This window comes from Solanum lycopersicum, chromosome 10 (genome assembly GCF_036512215.1).
Source record: "Solanum lycopersicum chromosome 10, SLM_r2.1".
Taxonomy (NCBI): Eukaryota; Viridiplantae; Streptophyta; class Magnoliopsida; order Solanales; family Solanaceae; genus Solanum; species Solanum lycopersicum.
Genome location: NC_090809.1, coordinates 62126475 through 62145471, shown reverse-complemented (window position 1 = coordinate 62145471; position 18997 = coordinate 62126475). Strand labels below are relative to the sequence as shown.

The window sequence follows — 18997 nt, the reverse complement described above, 5'->3', positions numbered from 1 at the left end:
TTGACGGACGTCCACGAAAAAATTTGGCATTTTAAATGTCGTAATCCGTATCACCCAAAAATGGTGTGCTATAGCACACGAAAATCGTCGAAATGAGGCGTATGCTCGCTTCAGGGCTCGTTTGACCCTCCAAAAGGGCCGGACAAGCTGTGATGGCCAACCGTATGCATAGACAAGGTCTTGAAGGACGTCCACGAAAAAATTTGGCATTTTTGACGTCGGAATCTGGATCACCCAAAAAATGGTGTGCTATAGCACACGAAAATCGTCGAAATGAGGCGTTTGCTCGCTTCGGGGCTCGTTTGACCCTCCAAATGGGCCGGAAAAGCTGTGATGGCCAACCGTATACATAGATAAGGTCTTGACGGATGTCCACGAAAAAATTTGGCATTTTTGACGTCGGAATCCGGATCACCCAAAAAATGGTGTGCTATAGCACACGAAAATCATCGAAATGAGGCATATGCTCACTTCGGGGCTCGTTTGACCGTCCAAATGGGCCAGACAAGCCGTGATGGCCAACCATATGCATAGACAAGGTCTTGACGGACGTCCACGAAAAAATTTGGCATTTTTGACGTCGGAATCCGGATCACCCAAAAAATGGTGTGCTATAGCACACGAAAATCGTCGAAATGAGGCGTATGCTCGCTTCGGAGCTCGTTCGACCCTCCAAATAGGCCAGACAAACCGTGATGGCCAACCGTATGCATAGACAAGGTCTTGACGGACGTCCACGAAAAAATTTGGCATTATTGACGTCGGAATCCGGATCACCCAAAAAATGATGTGCTATAGCACACGAAAATCGTCGAAATGAGCCATATGCTCGCTTCGGGGCTCGTTTGACCCTCCAAATTGGCCGGACAAGCCGTGATGGCAAACCGAATGCATAGACAAGGTCTTGACGGACGTCCACGAAAAAATTTGGCATTTTAAATGTCGTAATCCGTATCACCCAAAAATGGTGTGCTATAGCACACGAAAATCGTCGAAATGAGGCGTATGCTCGCTTCAGGGCTCGTTTGACCCTCCAAAAGGGCCGGACAAGCTGTGATGGCCAACCGTATGCATAGACAAGGTCTTGACGGACGTCCACGAAAAAATTTAGCATTTTTGACGTCGGAATCCGGATCACCCAAAAAATGGTGTGCTATAGCACACGAAAATCGTCGAAATGAGGCGTTTGCTCGCTTCGGGGCTCGTTTGACCCTCCAAATGGGCCGGAAAAGCTGTGATGGCCAACCGTATACATAGATAAGGTCTTGACGGATGTCCACGAAAAAATTTGGCATTTTTGACGTCGGAATCCGGATCACCCAAAAAATGGTGTGCTATAGCACACGAAAATCATCGAAATGAGGCATATGCTCACTTCGGGGCTCGTTTGACCGTCCAAATGGGCCGGACAAGCCGTGATGGCCAACCATATGCATAGACAAGGTCTTGACGGACGTCCACGAAAAAATTTGGCATTTTTGACGTCGGAATCCGGATCACCCAAAAAATGGTGTGCTATAGCACACGAAAATCGTCGAAATGAGGCGTATGCTCGCTTCGGAGCTCGTTCGACCCTCCAAATAGGCCGGACAAACCGTGATGGCCAACCGTATGCATAGACAAGGTCTTGACGGACGTCCACGAAAAAATTTGGCATTATTGACGTCGGAATCCGGATCACCCAAAAAATGATGTGCTATAGCACACGAAAATCGTCGAAATGAGCCATATGCTCGCTTCGGGGATCGTTTGACCCTCCAAGTGGGCCGGACAAACCGTGATGGCCAACCGTATGCATAGACAAGGTCTTGACGGACGTCCACGAAAAAATTTGGCATTTTTGACGTCGGAATCCGGATCACCCAAAAAATGGTGTGTATGCTCGCTTCGGAGCTCGGTTGACCCCCCAAATGGGCCGAAAAAGCCGTGATGGAAAACCATATGCATAGACAAGGTCTTGACGGACGTCCATGAAAAAAATTTGGCATTTTTGACGTCGAAATCCGGATCACCCAAAAAATGGTGTGCTATAGCACACGAAAATCGTCGAAATGAGTCGTATGCTCGCTTCGGGGCTCGTTTGACCCTCCAAATTGGCCGGACAAGCCGTGATGGCCAACCGTATGCATAGACAAGGTCTTGACGGACGTCCACGAAAAAATTTTGCATTTGTGACGTCGGAATCCGGATCACCCAAAAAATGGTGTGCTATAACACACGAAAATCGTCGAAATGAGGCGTATGCTCGCTTCGGGGCTCGTTTGACCCTCCAAATTGGCCGGACATGCCGTGATGGCCAACCGTATGCATAGACAAGGTCTTGACGGACGTCCACGAAAAAATTTGGCATTTGTGACGTCGGAATCTGGATCACCCAAAAAATGGTGTGCTATAGCACATGAAAATCATCGAAATGAGGCATATGCTCGCTTCGGGGCTCGTTTGACCCTCCAAATGGGCCGGACAAGCCGTGATGGCCAACCGTATGCATAGACAAGGTCTTGACGGACGTCTACGAAAAAATTTGGCATCTTTGACGTCGGAATCTGGATCACCCAAAAAATGGTGTGCTATAGCACATGAAAATCATCGAAATGAGGCGTATGCTCGCTTCGGGGCTCGTCTGACCCTCCAAATGGGCCGGACAAGCCGTGATGGGCTACCGTATGCATAGTCTTGACGGACGTCCACGAAAATTTTTTGGCATTTTTGACGTCGGAATCCGGATCAACCAAAAAATGGTGTGCTATAGCACACAAAAATCGTCGAAATGAGGCGTATGCTCGCTTCGGGGCTCGTTTGACCCTCCAAATAGGCCGGAAAAACCGTGATGGCCAACCGTATGCATAGACAAGGTCTTGACGGACGTCCACGAAAAAATTTGGCATTTTTGACGTTGGAATCCGGATCACCCAAAAAATGGTGTGCTATAGCACACGAAAATCGTCGAAATGAGGCGTATGCTCGCTTCGGGGCTCGTTTGACCCTCCAAATGGGCCGGACAAACCGTGATGGCCAACCGTATGCATCGACATGGTCTTGACGGACGTCCACGAAATAATTTGGCATTTTTTACGTTGGAATTCGGATCACCCAAAAAATGGTGTGCTATATACATCGATGAGGATGGATTTTGAAAGTAGAAAATTATTTCTGCTATTGATAAACTCAAGAGGAACATTAAGTTGACATTGTAGTGATGTATTTGGAAGGGGATGATGCTCTGGATCTCTTTTCCTGGATAAATCGTAAGCTAACTTTACTTTATTGGGAAGAACTTGTTAAAAAGCATTGCAAGAAAATTATGGTCCTGCAGAGTTTCAAAATCCCGACAAGCACCTTTGTAACATTCAACAAATGGGTTTTATACTGCGGTATCATCAAGAATTTGCAAAACATTGGTCTAGGGTCATAAACTGGCTGGATCATTGTCTCTTAGGAGTGTCCTTGAATGGGTTGAAAGAGGAACTTAAATCCAATGTTAGGATTATAAACCTAGAACAGTTTACGGGACTATGAGTTTGGCACTTGAATTTGAAAATAAATTAGGTCCAACTCGAAGCAATAGAGTGCCTAACTGGACCCCAATCAACAAACTCATTGTACAACCATTGAATTCTATAGAAACACCCAAAACAATTCTTCCTCTACACATCACAATCCACGCAGCAATGTTTCTTCCAACCCAGTTGTTTCCCAACCTCTTCAAATGCGGACATGGGAACTGAGGAGAAATCTTATGGCACAAGGACTTTGTTATCTTTTCCATGAGAAATTTGCACCCGGTCAGATGCAAATCTGCAAAACTATCTCGCATGGAGATTACCAGAGAAGATCAATTGGAAGAAGTTGATGAGGTCAATGTAGTAGTTGGTGATAACCCTCAAGAAACAGACATTGCTGAAATTTCATTCAATGCCATTTTGGGACAGTCAATTGATGCTACAATGAAGCTTCAGGGTGAGATCAACCATAGAAAGGTTTTAATACTAAAAGATAGTGGTCCCACACATAATTTTGTTGTTGAATCCATCGTGAAATGTGAAAGAGCATAATTTACCAGTAGAAATAGTTCTAACATTCGGTGTGTAAATAGGGAATGAGTACATCATATGCTGCAAAAAAGTTTGCCCAGAATCTTCAAATTCAATTCAAGATTACTACCCTTTTGTAATTGGAGGGGATGATTTGGTTTTTGGTATCAAATTGTTGGCTACTCACGACAATTCAAGCTAACTAGAAGGATATGTTCATAAGTTTCCATTGGCAAGGGAAACATTACAAATTGCAATGCTTGAGATCAACAGATTCAGCCACAGCTTCTCTCCAATCTTTAACATGCTATCAGAAGGTCCATGTATCCAATCCAAACACTTCTAGATTAATTTCAGTTGTGCTTTCTGAACCAACATCTCTTCCACCATTTAGAGCACATTCTCATGTTATTCCTCTGCTACCAAATTCTAACCTCCAAACATCAGACCTTACCATTACCCACATGACCTTACCATTGCCCACATGGTCAAAATACTGAAATTGAGAACCAAGTTGCAGCTTTATTAAAATTTGGTTTCATACGTCCTAGTTCAAGTCCCTTTGCTAGCCAGTTCTGCTAGTGTAAAAGAAAGATAACTCTTGGCAGATTTGTGTGGGTTACTGTAGCCTAAACAAAATCACTGCCCCAGACACATACCCATTCCCAATATTGATGAGTTGTTAAAACGAATTACATGGAGCCACAATTTTTTCTAAAATTGACCAAGAAAGATGCTTTTTCCTGGCATGCAAAAGAGGAAGAGGTTTTCCAAAATTTAAAGAGGATCTTGACATCAGTACCGGTGCTTCGCCTTCCCAACTTTACTCAAAAGTTTACAGTTGAGTGTTATGCTTCATCTAATGGATTGGGGCTATTTTACTGCACTAGTGTTATCCAGTAGCCTATTTCAGCAAGGGATTTTCCTTTTCTACAAATCTACTTATGATCGTGCATAGCTGGCCTTGGTCCTTGCATTGCAAAAATGGAAGCATTATCTTTTGGGTCGGCATTTTATTGCCACTACTGACCAGTCTTGCCTAAAGTATCTCTTGCATTAGCGGGTGACTACTGCTGAACAACGTTTGTTGTTTAAATTATTACCTTTTGATTTCACTATTGTCTATAAGTCAGGAAGTGAAATCAAAGGAGTTGATGCCTTAATCTCGTCACCCTCAACATGCTGATTTTTTTTACTTTGGTAATGCCTATTCCATTAGATTTCATTGATTTGAAAAAAGCAACTGAAGTTGATCCATATACTAAATAGATATGAGATCAACTTTCTTCTAATCCACTAATTCATCCTGATTTCTTGTTATCTCCTTACCATATTTATAACGAATCTTGGTTGGTTATTCCTGATTATCCTGAGCTCAAAGCCAAAATTTTAGCACAGTACATGATTCTCCAACAAGAGGGCACAAAGAATACTTGAAAACTCTCAAAAGGTTATCCGTAATTTTTTTCTGGCCTTGTTTGAAGCATGATGTTCAGTTGTTTGTCCAAAATTGTTTGATATGCCAGCAACATAAATATGAAACGCTAGCTCCAGCTAGTCTCTAACAGCCTTTACCCGTTTCTAACAAAATTTTGGAGGATATCTCCCTTGATTTCATTGTTGGACTTCCTCCTTCTAATGGCTTTGATGCTATTTTTGTGGTGGTTGACAGGTTTAGGTAAACACAACCATTTTCTTGCTTTATCTCATCCCTTTACCGCTAAAACAGAGTTTGGGGTTTTCTGTAAGGAAATTGTCAGGTTGCACGGTTTACCTCGCTCCATTCTTTCAGATCGTGATGTTGTCTTCACAAGTGCATTTTTGCAGGAACTTTTTTGCCTTAGTCGCACTCGTCTTTGTATGCGTACTTCATATCACCCCCAATCTGACGGTCAAACACAAATGTGGTCAATCGAAGCCTTGAAACTTACTTGCGTTGTTTTGCTCATGGCAAGCCAAAATCATGGCTTCAATATCTTTCTTGGGCTGAATACTCTTTCAACAGTGGATACCGCTCTTCAGCCAATATGACTCCTTTCCAGATTATGTACTGGAGGGAACCACCACTCTTGCATCCCTTTGTTCATGAAGAAACTAAAATTGTTGAACTTGAACAGCAGCTCGTGGGACGAGATCAAATGTTAGAGATACTGCATTCCATTCGATGAAGGCTCAATCTAGAATGAAGACTCAAGATGATTCCAAGCGGAGCAACTTATCTTTTAATGTGGGTGATGCTGTTTTCCTTCATTTGTGTCCTTATCGGCAGAAGAGTTCAGTCAAACGTCTTAATGAGAACCTTTCACCTCGATATTTTGGAACATACAAAATTGTTTGCAGAGTTGGTCCTCTTTCTTATGAATTGCAGCTGCTTCAAACATCTACGATACATCCTATTTTTCATGTCTCGCTGCTTTGTAATGCTTGTGGTTGTTCTGATATTGCTTCCCCTCCACCCTTACCACTTTAGGGTGAACTAGAATTGATGGTGGAACCTGAAAAAGTTTAATCGCATCGTTGGGTGAAAGAGGCAGGAGTGTCTATTCCTCCTAATACCATTTGTATTTTCCTCAACAGACCAAAAAAAAAATACAAGAAGATAGATTCGTACAAGAAATAAGCATGAGTTAGTAGATGAAAAACTTGGTCGTCAAAAACTTCTAGAGTTTTTGGCTTGGTTTTGGGGTCAATGACAGATAGATCGTTAGACTTAAATGATAGTTCCGCTTGCCCAACACCTTCCAGCACATTACATATCATAAAAGTAAACAAATTAGTTCTACTTATACTCACTTTCATTGTTGTCACCGATGTCATCACGCCATTAGCATCTGGGCGACTCAAGACACTTGAATCCTGGTAGAATCGGTACACTGACTCAGGGGAGTGATGCTGAATTTGATAATACTGCTCAACAAAAGTATTTCCAACGACTTGAGCAGAAGGTTGAGCTACAGTTTGCATGGCCATTCTGTAGAAATTCAACAAGATGGTTGTCACTAAGAAACATCTATGTTGTCATTATTTGTGCAAGAAAAAGACATCAGGTGCAAATATCAGTATAGTTCAAACAGAAAGTACAAGAATACATGTTACTCCATGGAGCAAAGGAAAAAGAAAGATCAAGATGGTCAGAATCTGAACATATAGGCAACATTGCTATGGGTCGGAAATCAAACATGAAACATCCCCAGGATAACTTTGTCAGTTGTATGACTATGATGCTAGATTCCAGGTGTTGACACCCAATTTTGACCGACCTTTGAACTTTCTTAGAAATACTATTCGATTGAATACGTATTTTAAATTTTAGAATTTTTAATCGACTTTGCTTGAAAGTCATATATTTTAGTATGTTTTATTCTATAAAATTATCGTAAATATTATTAAAATATTTTAAAATTATTAATGAATTTCAAATGTTAAAATTTAAATGATTTTCAATTACATAAAAAATATTTTAATATATGTAGTATTTTAATTAAATAGTAATTCCTACACTTTCCTTAAATTTAAATTCTAGCCTATTCTATTCCAATTTCTTCCAATTCTAGCCACATGAATTAGAGTTTTATTACAATCATAGCCTCTCTTTCATTCCAATTCTAGCCAAATGTTATTGCAATTTTAGCCATTCCGTATCTAACTCATCTTATTTCAAGAAATCATCTTTTGATCTCATCCGTCCATCTTAATTAATTCCTAGATCTAATCCTAACCCTCCATCTCTATCTAATCGACGGTTGTGATTAAATTCCCTTTTCTTCTTGATTCCAACACACTAAAAAAAAAAAAAAAAATCAAAACCTAAAATTTCTACTCCCCCCCTCTCTTTCAACCGCCTCTTCCCCCTCTCTCTCTCTCTCTTCGCCCCTCTCTCCCCCTCTCCAGTCGCCTTTCTCCCTCTCTTCCATTTTTCCCGGCGAGGAGACTGCCGGACGGAAGCCAAGCAGCACCGCTGCTCTTCTCTCTCCTCTCCTCACCTTCTCGCTTCTCTCCCCTTCCCTCTCCTTCGTTTCCCCCTCATCCCTCTTCTCTTCTCCCTCTCGCCCCTCTTCTCTTCTCCTTCTTCTTTTGCAGGCCGGCGACAGTCACCGCGCAACAGCAGCACCTGGAGAGGCGCGACAGCAGCAGCTTCAAGTCGCAGCAGCAACTGCTCTAACCAGTAGCCATGGCGAGCAACTGGTGCGGCGACGCTCCTCTCTCCTCCGCTTCCTGCCTCTCGTCTTCTTTCGTTCTCCCTCCCCTCTCTTCTCCATAGGGAGTTTTGGTGAGGAGCAACAGCTACCAACCTTTGGGGAACGACTAACAACAGCCGACAGCAAGCTTCCATCGACCAACAACAGTCGACAATGAGCCGCCACCAGCAGGCAGTAAACTCCGGCAATTGCTCCAACAGCAAGCTCCGACGATATCCGGGTCTTGGGTCATATGACTGATCTCAACAGATCAGTCTTTGGTATTTTTTTTTAATTAATTATTATTTTGTTTATCCAATTTATTTTTTTCTGGGTTTGATCACATGTTGCTATTCTTCTAATATGTTTATCATAACTTATGACGTTTGAAATATGCGTTGATCCGTATAGTTAAATTTTTAGTATTGAAAATTATCTAATTGTTGTTTATGTTAATTTTCTAGTGTCTAGTTCACTAAGTTGGTTTAGAATCTGTCCATTAATTTCGATCCTTGCCTATTGTTCCCCTTATTTGTTAATTTGTAAATCTAGCTTGTAGATTATTCGATAAAGGATCAATGTTTATTTGGATATTTTATTTTTCATGAATGTTGCTAATTGTAAGTATGTTATTCTATCACTTTTCATACATGTTATAATAAGCTTAAGTTAAGTTTTAGGTCATTCAGTAAAATTAGCAATTTTTTTTTTTTTTTACTTGTTTGGTCTTTGAAAAAATATTTATTCACTTAAAAAATAGTTGTTTCATGCTCTCTTATTTAGAAATATAACCAATCCCTCTTTTGTATAAATATTTGGTTTGATCTATGACAACCTTATTTATCTTCCTTATGTTATTTTGTAGAATAATATTAGCTATTTTAAAAATCTGATTGGAAGTAAAAATATTTAATTGATTCCTTAATTAGTCCTTTTCTTAAATTCTGTCAATTTGTGTATATTACTAATATACTGAATATCCTTATTTGATTTGTTTGGGTAATAAGGCTTTAAACTGATTCATATATGGTAAAATGATTTTTGGCTCTTCTTTATTTAAGGAAAATATTACTCTTCTTATTTTATTTTTCTTACTTGTTTATATTTGGTATTGAAATATTAACATACTTTTTCTGATTAGGATATCCTTTAAAATAAGGAAAATTGTATTATAATTGATTCTTTTAAATTTTATTTGCCTTATTTGTTCCCCCCTCCTCTACTATATAAAGAGACTCCTTTTATTCATTCAAGACCATTCACTCTCAACCAAAAAAATTTCTCTCATCACTCTCCCTCCTCTCATTGCTCTTTTGCTACTTTTAAACAACATTAATATTTCGGTGAATATTCAAGTGCTTTTTCTTCGCTATTTTCCTACTTTGTTCGAGTAAAAGGTGAATCATCTCGTTTTGTTTAACAGGTTAGTATTCTTAACATTCATACTATTTTCATATTCACATATTTGTGTAAACCATTGTCTGTTTTTATATAGAATCCGTCATTAAACGATTGCATATTGTCTCACCTTAACTAACAAGTGTGATTACTTGTGTAGTTATTTAATTACTTTGACAGGTTTCATATTTGAGGTTCAAGTTGAAGATTAACTGAAGAAGGATTTGTTTATTTGTTTGAATGTATATACATATATATATATATTTTTTTATTTTTTTCGCTATTTTATTTATTTGAATGATGTAACAATTGTAACCCTAAAGATCATATAATAAAGTTATTTGGGGGTCGTCTAGGGGAGGGGGATTTATATGCTTACTTGCTCATTATTTTAGAAATCATGTCTATAGGTTTGTCTTTAACCACATAGATTTGATATTTGTAGGTGTTATAATCTAATCAATTTTCAGTTTGCTTGACGTTTTGTTAACAAGTCTTAAAAAATAAGAACTAGAATCCATTAATTTTTAAAATGTTAAAATCAAATCTTGATAAATCTAGTAGGTTGTTAGATGTTAAAATATTATAAATTCTCATTTGTCTTATCATGTAGAAACCATGTCTAAGGTTTAATTTGTTCATACCATTTACAAATTATGCATATATGTGTTACTTTTTACACCTAGAAATCATGTCTATAGGCTTGTAAATAAACTCTTAACATATTCATAAAAATGAAGATTTTTGCAATATGTTATTTTCTTAAATTTTTATGATGCTAAATCATGTCATGCATCTAACAAATTATTTGGCTTCGTCTTAAAACCTTTGCATTTAATAAATTTACCATCTTAATGTTCTACTAGTTTTAGTACTTATAAGGTTTTGCAACATAATTTTCTTAAAAGTCATTATTCAATCTTCCTTTGAAATTTTGGATTGATTGTGACATTATTTTTAAAATAAAGTACTATCTCCTAACCTATCGTTAGTGGGAAAGTCAAAGGAACTATGAGGTCTAGTTCCAATTTTTAAACCGACGCATCCTCGGAAGTACCACCTACCCATGAATTTCAAAAGAATTATGTGCATTTATGTGTGCCTACGTGTGAACTAAATCTTTTAAAATCATTTTTCAAAACATAACTATTTTTTAGACCGACCTCAAATCAAAATTGTTTCTATGGTGGAGGAGCACGATCAATAATATCGTGGCATCATCCCTATAAAGAAACAAACATTTTTTTTAAAAATAAAAATTCCTACTCATAAACTTATCAATTTTTTAACTTTACTTTTGCACATACTAATTGCTTAATAATTGCCAATTTTGTCTATAACATGTGTCGTATGTCAAAATAAATAAAATGAGCTTAATTGTTTATTTATTGTCATCACCTAGCTTTACATATCTAAATAAATAAGAATAATAGTCTTAATTGTTTCGTATTTATTATCACTTAGTAAGATTAAATAAATTAATAAACGACTTTGATTGCTACTTGTACCCCCACATAGATTGCATGAGATACGGTCGGGACCCACACTTGTGGACCTCGAGGGATGCCTAACACCTTCCCCTCGAGGTAATTTGAACCCTTACCCTAATCTCTGGCCCGTTGACCTTAGTTGGACTTAGTTAGGATAGATAGGTGCCCTAACGCACCTTAATTCGTTAGGTGGCGACTCCAAAAAAAACTCGAAATCCCAAAAGAGTTGTTAGGTCGCGACACCAGGATATGACAAGCAGGGTATACAAAATTAATCTCTGTACAACCTACATATTGAGGGTTTCCTTTTGGTAGTTTCTAGAGCCACGTACTTGCAAAAGAAAAGGTTAAGTCCTAATATAGCCTTATTAAGCCTCACTGATCAAAATATTTGAAGGATAGTTTTTGTTCATTTATTTTCCTCTGTAACGAACACACCCATAACATATAGATATATGAAGCCTTAAATAACAAATATTGACACCAGTGCATCCTCTATTAGTAACTAACAAGACGACCAAATTAACAAAAGAGCAGTTCTGGGAAATGAACAAGACTAATGGGTAGAGCCAGGGCTAGCTCTAAAGACTGCTAGTAAGGCTTGTTATTTAGATTGGGATTTGGGGGTTAATGATAGTACTTTTAGTAGAAAGTAAAAGAAGTATAAAAGGAAAGAAATTATACTATAATTTATTCAAAAAATTTAGAGATGATTATTTTTGACCAAACCTTTTGTTACTTCAAAATAGATTTCAACAATTTGAAGCATAAAAATTGAGATCATTAGATAACGAGAATTTTAAAGAACATAGATTTAACCTTGAATGTTCCTTGAAATGTAGATGTCTACACACATTTCTGAATCAAAAGTGTTAGAGAAAAGTAGTACAAGTAGAAGAAAATATTCAAATTAATATAATGAATCAAATAAAAATAATTGATTATTTCTTAAATGTCCTTGTAACTTGTAAATGATGCCTTAGCTTTAAAAAAAAATCAAAACTAAATTTGATAAAATCTTAAATAAGATTAACAATGTCTCGAGAAAGATTAATGGTTGACTATACAATCATTGATAAAGAATTATTAGAAGAAATCGATTATAAAAAATAACTAATAACTTTCCATCTCAACAGACTAGAAAAATAGACTTCAAATAAAAAATATTATATATATTAAAATTTAGACCCCAATTAAACGCTCGATTAGGCCACTCATTCGCTTGAGCCGACCCGGATAAACCACTAGCGGAGACTAAAATAACCCAAACAAATTCACAACTACTTTTTTTGGAGGGAGCTGCTTTAGGTTTCATTTCACAAATGCAACTCTAATAATAACTAGCAGAACTAAACTAAATAGTAAGACACACAAACCACACAGATCTGTTCACAATTTTCATCAAACAGAGCAGTTCATCCAGACCAGAAACCAAAGCATTTTAACAAAAAATAGAAACTTATGAACAATTATCATAATAACAAATAATTATTGATCACATAGAATGTGGCGGTGCAAATGCATAATAAATAACAAAAAAAATAGTTGTTTCTACTAATTTTTGAAGTTAATGTTGAAAAAACAAGTAAGCAACTCAACAGTTACAATATTAAGCAGATCATTAACTAAAAAAACACAATATGAAGTACCTGAAATTGAAATGGAAGTTGCAGAAGATTAGTGCGGAGATATTGAGTAATCAATAGAGGAGATTAGTTTGGTACTTTGGTTTAGAAGAGAAGGAAAGAATATTTTGAGCGAAAGTTACTTGTGATGGGACCCCTATTTTAATTGCAACCAACTCCCTCATATTTTGTAAATGATACAACTTAACCTCTCAGCTCTTTTTTTTTATTTTACTTTTTTCACTCTTTTCAATTATATATGGATTAAATTAAAATTCACTAAAATGACAAAGATAATCCCACAATTCAGAACATTAATCTCATACTATATATTCTATGAATTATAATTTAAAATAATATTTTCATTTACTACGAAATACTATTACATTATAATGAGCTAAATACATTAAAAATGCCAAAATTATTTACATTATCAAATATATTTATTTGAATATATATGAAACGTTTGATGTATATATATATTTTTTTTAAAGGAAAATGTACAATAAATCCCTAAACTTATTTAAAATAGGTTAATTTATCATTATGTTTTTTGGTCAAAAATAATTTCAGTTTTATATTATTAAGTTCAAAATAACTATTATTATTAACGGATATTTTAAAACAAAAGAAAAATAGACAAATTTATCCTTTGAACTATTCGAAATAGGCAGGTGGACGGGGTCTTTTGTTTTCTTATATATTAGGTGTATGAATTTTTATTTCTAAACATGATATCACATATCTTACTTACATGACTATTTGAAATTATTTTCTGAATTAATAAAATAAATCTGTTTCACGGATTCTAAAATTGATATAATTAAATTCTATTATAATTTGATATGTCATCACAAGTTACCGTCGAAGACTAGTGATGTGATGGTTATGGAAAAAAAAAAAGAGCAGTAGAATAATTATTTAATTGGAGAATTAACACAAGTAATTAAACTTTATATAAAGCATAAAATTGACATCTAAAATAGTCAAATTCATCTCACAAACTACAATATAAACATTTGCTGAAGTCTTTACAATTAAGAGCATTTGGGACAAAATTAGATCATTATATATATATATATATATATATATATATATATATATATATATATATATATATATATATACTTTATCAGACATTGATTAAAAGGGGTGTTTTTTTAGCTATTTTCTTAGTTAATGTGCGTATTTGAGTAAAAAAAACGTAAGAACAAAAATATTTTTGAGCAAATAAATTAACGAACGGTAAAATTGGTCCATTTTTAATTTTTTCACAAGTATCTTTGACACTTTTACCTATCTTAAATGAAAGACATCGTAGACACTAGTGCCTAATTGTTCATTATTATTTAATAGTGTATATTTTGTCTTGGCGATAGACGTATATATGCGATAAATTTAGGACGAGATGTCATAATATATGTTATTTGCAAATGAGATAATTTTAATTAACGAGACTCGGACAAAGTTAATATATACTAAGATGGACGTATATAGACAAACCGTGAAGTCTAAAGTGTTTATGTCAAACAAACTCAAGGCATAACATTTCAAGTGCAAGTTAAGTGATGTAATACATGAAGTTACCATAGAAGTGAGAATTGATACCCATATCATCCAAAAGAAAGAAATTTTTAAGTAAATTAGGTCTATATCAAAGGTAATATGGATATTAACGGTGATACCACACATCGTATTGGTAGGATGAATGAAATGGAGGCTCATATCTAAATTTTTTGTGACAAAATGTGTCACTTAAACTTAAAAGTTACAAAATAATGGTTAAACATACTATGTTGTATGGAGCGGAGTATTGGTGAATCAAACTCTTTTCAAAATATGAAAGTTATGAAAAAGAGGAAGATGAGATGGACGTGTGAACATAATAGGAAAGATAAGACTAGAAATGAAGATATGCACAACCAAATATAGGAGGTTTGACTGAGATGGTTTAGACATGTGAAGAGAAGATGTACTGATCTCCTACTGAAAAGATGTGAGATGTTCACAATGGATGGTTTCAGAAAAGGTAGAGATAGACAGAAGAAGTATTGACAAGATGTTACATATGTTCAACTTACCAAGGACATAACAGAATTAAGTTTATGAAAAACATAAATCAAAAGATAAAAATGGTAGGCAGTTTGTACTGTCTCGTTTGTTTCATACTATAGTATTACTCTTGTAGCTTCTGTTTCTTCAATATTCGTTAGTATTTTTTTTTTACATCAATTATAGTATTATCTTATAATCATAGTTATTGTTGTTGTGTTTTCACAATATTGTCATGTCTTGTAATTTAGTATTTTTCCTCAATTTCTTCGCTTGTGTTTTTTTTCTTAAGCCAAGGAGCTATCAAAAATAACATCTCTAACTTTTACTATCTAAGTAGGGAGTGTGAGAATTGAGTACACACCATTCTCTTTATATCCCATTTATCAAATTTCAAAGATCTTCCTCTAGGTTTCGCTCTATAACACTCACCTTTCTTGTGGTTTATGATATTACGTCTACCTCCTTATTTTCATTTTTTTATAACCATTCTTTAAACGTAGTTAAAATAAATATAAATTAATTTAGATTTAATCATTTTACCCATATATTTATGAAAGTTTAGATCTAATTTTTAACGATTGCTGCTGGGAAAAGCAATAGATATATCGCCTAATCCCTGATAAATGAGTAGCACTATTATTTCATCTAAAAGTTTCATTTTGCCTACAACATACCGAACATGTGTCTTGAATTTTATTAATTTGACTGTATATATATTAAGGCCCTTAAGTATTAATGTAGCTTTGCTATGTATCTGTCCATCTCCAGCACTACTTAGGCCAAAATTCTTGAAAATCATCTTGACCTCCCTGAGTTTACCATGGAATTATGATGATTATCTTATGATAGACCTGTCTAGAAACCTGTATGATCATCTTTAACCTTATGCCTTGCTTCTACTCATTTTTCTTATGGCAGTACAGGTTCTTACTCATTTCCTTTTTCTTCTCAGAAAGTTATTCACCGGTGTGATTTCGTTATGCTGGGAAAGGAACATTAATTCTGCCATCTCTTTAACACACCAAATTCTATTAATTTGGTGAACCTACCTACACATAATGAAATTATAATATTTGGATGAATTTTTAGAATTAACATATCTAATGGGATCGATGACTGAATTTTCTATACACTAAAATAGAAAATAACTAAAAATCACTTTGTAGAACTTTATTGGATATGATAAGAAAATTTTCTATTATATTTTAAAATCACGCAAAATAACCTATTTTATCAAATAAGTGAGACTAAAATAGGAAAATAATTAATAATCACCTAATGTATAGGATTTGACTTGATATAACAAAAACTAACTCTAAATTGAATGATCAAACATAAAAGGATTAATAATATTTATAGAATCCATTTTTTGTTCCAAAGAAAACTAACTCTAAATTGAATGATCAAACATAAAAGGATTAATAATATTTATAGAATCCATTTTTTGTTCCAAAGACATATATACAGCTGCATGACTTAACAACCATTTTTATAACAGAGATGTCACTTCCAATCATGAAAAGCACTGGATACACATTGTAATTTGAGGGAACAAAACATTGTTCTAAAGTAAAAATGATGAAATCAAAATTACAAGACCTTATTTATGTACTAGGCATTTAAAATAAATATCTCTCTCAAATTAGTGAAAAGGCCAGTTGGTCGTGTTATTGAAGTGATTGTCTTGTGTGTTCCAACCCTGAGTATATTCATTGGAATTTTGATGGTCTCTTGACGATCAACTCTGAATTGTTTTGACCAATCCTGAAAAATATTGTTAACAAGATGAGACAAGTTATATTGAGCATTACTAATCAATATTATTAATGATAATTTATGGAGAGTGAAAGAGAGAAATTAACATGCCTATATGATGATCCTTGATTGTTTTGATCAATATCTTTCCAAAATGATTGGTATCTTACACTTGCTCTATTAGGTGACCTTCTTATAGGACCTCCATTGCAACTGCTAATTCCATTTTCTTGACCAACCATCAACTTAGACTTGATCAAATGACCATTTAGTTTCTCCAGAGTTAGAATATGTGACATGTTATTAGTCTTATTATTTTCATGCTCTTTACAAGAATCAGTTCTCATAGGCTGATTAGTCGTGAACTTTGATTTCAAAGACGACTCTCTTTTACGAGGAAAACTGAAGGAAGTAGTAGATGCAACATCGGGCACTGATTTGAACGAGGACGAAACTCCAAGGATATAAAATGTGTAAGCCAACCACTTACACATTCATCAAATACTATTACAACAAGAGATTGCTCTTACACTACCTCAATTCACAATATAAATGTTTGCGAGACAATATTTTCTTGGTGGTTTATTAATGACGAGGTGAATTGTCTGAGCATCCATTGCCAACTATATAAAAAAAATTATGATTATTTGAATTGAAAATAAGTTATTTCGAGATTAATTCCATAACACTATATTTTTGAGATAAATTATCCCATAATTTTATCCTAAACAAACACGGATAAACTCATCCTATGCAAAATATTGCAATTTATAATAAAATCTATATAATTTTTGAATATCTAAACTTTTAATTCAAAATATCTAATTAATATAATCTAATTTAATTTTAAAAATTAATTAAATTAATTCGAAAGACACAATATGACAATTTAAAAACGGAGGGAGTACTCCTATTTTAGGTCAAATAAAAAAGTCAAGCATGTCTTAACAGCCATTTTCTTAACGCAGAGTGATACATATTGTATTTTGAGGCAATAAAACATTGTTTTTAAAATGATATTTCTTCAGACTTGACAATGTAATCGCTTTATTGGGATAGTCATACCCTTGAGAGTATATTCGTTGAAATTTTGTGATCCGTTGAAGATTGACTCTGAATTATTTTAATCATATATTATTATAAGAGGGAACCAAAAAAGTTAAAAGTTGAATTACAATTTTACTCTTATTACAAATTAAAATGATATAAAAATATTTAATTATTTAATTTAAATATTTAATTATAGTATTTTAATAGAAATGTTAATGACTTTTGCACTTCTTTAGATTAATTCTTAATTAAAATATCTAATTTAATTTATCTTCTTTAAATATTTACCCTTTAAATAGATACATGTGTATGGTTTATCTTCTAGATTAATTTATGTTCTTATTAATATTTGTTTTTAATTTTTGTAACACTTGACCTTTCAAATTTGTAACTTAATCTTCATATTCCAAAGCTACATTTTTTCCTATAAATACAATCTTTTAATATTATTTTTATAAAAAGATTTACGTGTGATACAAATTTTGTGTGTGGAAGACTAGAGAAGTTTTAATCAAGTGAAGAAAATTTCAAGGCAAGAGGATTTGTGTCAAGATTACAAGGCATAATGTGATTATAGGAATGAATGTTAATTACTAAAATATCGAAGCTTGATGTATTTATTTATTTTTACTTATTTGTCGAGATCAGAACTATGGTAAGACCCCTCCATTTATGTAGTACAATATCACTTCCATTAACTTGTCTTCCAAATATTTTAATTTTTTATGGTCAAAAGTTAAATGTTTATTACTATAACTTTGTTTCAATTTGCATTATCAAGAAAAAACAGAAAAAAGATTGTCTTACCATTTTTCTATTTTTCGTTGGTTGCGTTATGCTAAACTTGCTCCTATATATGATACTTTTTCTTTGTATTTGTAATTTTGTTTTAAGAATATATTTGATTGAAGGGTGTATTTTTTGCTATAGAAAATAAGACAAATACAATCATAAAAATAGTGTATAAGACATGCAAAACAATTAATGCTTACGAGATATTCTAATTTCAAATATTAATAATTATATTTTTGCATTTTAAATTTTAAATATTTGTAAAGAATCATTCTTACATGTACTTGTGGATAAAATCTATAGTTTTTCGACAATTTTCATTAAAATTATCATGAGATTCAAATTCCAAAGTCGAAAAAATAATACACCAAAATGCTTAAGAAGTTAGAAGATCTTTTTATCCTTTGACCAAATATTACTCCTATTATTTTTTTAACAAAAAAATGTAAAATATATTTCAACAAACTTTTAATTGTAAGAATACTAATATTGTCATTTTGACTCTTCATTAAATTAAAATCTGATTTATTTAATTAAATATTAATATTTTATTTGTATAATTACATAATTTAAATATGAATCATTGCACTTTAAATCTTAGTTATTTTCTTCTAATAAGT

General features: G+C 34.1%; 1 long non-coding RNA gene across 1 annotated transcript; it reads right to left on the bottom strand.

Moving 5' to 3' along the window:
* Positions 1 to 592: 592 nt before the first annotated feature.
* Positions 593 to 12893, bottom strand: LOC138339046 (uncharacterized). The gene is made up of 3 exons (XR_011212072.1): positions 12750 to 12893; positions 6828 to 7005; positions 593 to 6529 (listed from the first exon to the last, which is right to left on the bottom strand). It is a non-coding gene; the product is annotated as an uncharacterized lncRNA (long non-coding RNA).
* Between the last annotated feature and the right edge of the window lie 6104 nt (positions 12894 to 18997).